Below are 2,106 nucleotides of genomic sequence, written 5' to 3'. Positions count from 1 at the left end.
GCAGCCAAATCTGATCCATATCCCAATCAAAAATACCACCTGGAGAAATTCTGAAGCACACTGAGAATTAGGCAGAAAAATGGAAGACACTGTCACACTTTTGAAACTGTATAATCCAGAGAAAGGGTTCCTATCTCAGAAAGAAGTAGCCCTGGAAACAACAATCCTCAAGTTCATTGTAACTTTCTAAACTCAGTAATCATTTTATCACATACCGTTTCTTAAAACAAAAGGTCCTGTTTATTCCAGGACTTTGCAATATGCTTTTTCAAACAAGATGACTCGTCCAATTGGAGCTTAATTCCCTATAGGCTACTTCTTTAGAAATGAATGTAGAATACATTTTTAAGGGAGGTGGACCTTTAACCTTGCACATACCCACATCTTTCTTTAGAGCTGGACTTCTTCTTCTTGGTATTTTGGCCTTCATATTTGAAAGCCAGTCTTTGAAAGATGAAGTGTACCTTAGATCAAAGTGTCTCTCTTGCTATATGAAGACTGATGAAAAGGTTATTTTTAATAACATTGATTCTGGGGTAAGTTGTTTTCTACTCAGGATAATCTGTTCCAAGGTGGTAGATGTTGACTATTTTTGTTATTCAAAGTATATGATGTTGACTGAGTTCAGAGGATTAAGCCTTCCTCTGACTTTGAAATATTTTTCTTTGAAAAACTTTCCCATCTTTTTATTCCCCTTAGGAGACCACGAAACTGTTACTGAGTCAGCTCCAGATATCTTCAAGAGACAAAATTAAGAGGCTTTCTACCTGTCCAGACCATGTTGAAATGGATAGGACATTTTTGGGTTCTTATTTTAACATATGCTTAGAATCCTTTCCATACACTTGTGGCATTCCAAAGATCTCGGATCTGATTTTTATTTCAGAATATAATGAGTTGTAGTATTCCCATAATCTGGATTGATTGATTTTTTCAGAACATGTTATGAAATCCTTCACAATAATTTGGAACCATTTTGCTAGCTGTTCTGTGGTTTCCACCTGGCACATATCACAAATGTTGGGGATGTAATGGCAATTTCTTAAAACAAGCATCTCTTCTATTCTATTTGACGGAAAATAGAGCAAAATAGCTTGTGGGGAAAAGTCTACTGTATTTTCCTGCCTTGTTTCTGTTGTGTTAACAGGATATGAGTGTAGACTGGAATGTGTATCATGTTACACATACACATATGCATACACCAGATGTTGTTGGACTGCAGCTCCCAAAGTTCATCACCACTGGTTCTGCTGAATGTGCCTGATAGTTCAACAGCCTCTCATCCCTGCTGTTCATAGTCCTCTGTTTACATGTTTCAATTAGTGTTTGTTGCTTCTGAAGAACTTTATTTAAGCAAGCTTTGGGTCTTATAAAATCATAGGAGTTTATTGCACTGGCCCTAAAATGGGCCCAGTGCATTCTAAAATGTGCACGCGCATGGCACGCCTTGAATAGGATGGGGCCAAGAACCCCATTTTACTGCACAGTGGAATGCCGCCTTTGCCGTCGGGCGTTCCAATTGCATCCCCGTTCTGTTCCAGAGGGCACCATTTCTGAGAACTGTTCTAAAGGGCCAGTGTGATAAACTCCATAGAGTTGGAAGAGACTGCAAAGGCCGTCCAGTCCAACCCCCCTGCCATGCAGGAACTCTCAATCAAAGCATCCCCGACAGATGGCCATCCAGCCTCTGTTAAAAGACCTCTAAGGAAGGAGACTCCACTACAATCTGAGGGGGTGTGTTCCACTGTCAAACAGCCCTTACTGTCAGGAAGTTCCTCCTAATGTTGAGGTGGAATTTCTTTTCCTGGAGCTTGCATCCATTGCTCCGTGTCCTAGTCTCTGGAGCAGACCACCCCTTTTAGCACCAGATCGGGGCCACACCAACTATATGCCACAGCCCCAATCTTGCCTTTCTGTGGTGCAAAAAAGGAGCCACAAAAAGTGGCTCCTTTTTGAGCCCTGGAAAGGGTATCATAGCTACAGCACACGGCTTTTCCATGTTCCTTTGGCATTGCATCATGTAGATACAGCGCCAGAGGAGCGCCATGACAACATGTGCCACATGGTGTGGCATGCGGCATCATGCCAGTCTGGGGCCAGAGTCAG

This window comes from Sceloporus occidentalis, unplaced genomic scaffold (assembly GCF_023333645.1).
Source record: "Sceloporus occidentalis isolate IW3139 unplaced genomic scaffold, rSceOcc1.0.p SCAF_1, whole genome shotgun sequence".
Taxonomy (NCBI): domain Eukaryota; kingdom Metazoa; phylum Chordata; class Lepidosauria; order Squamata; family Phrynosomatidae; genus Sceloporus; species Sceloporus occidentalis.
This window is presented reverse-complemented; position numbering follows the sequence as displayed.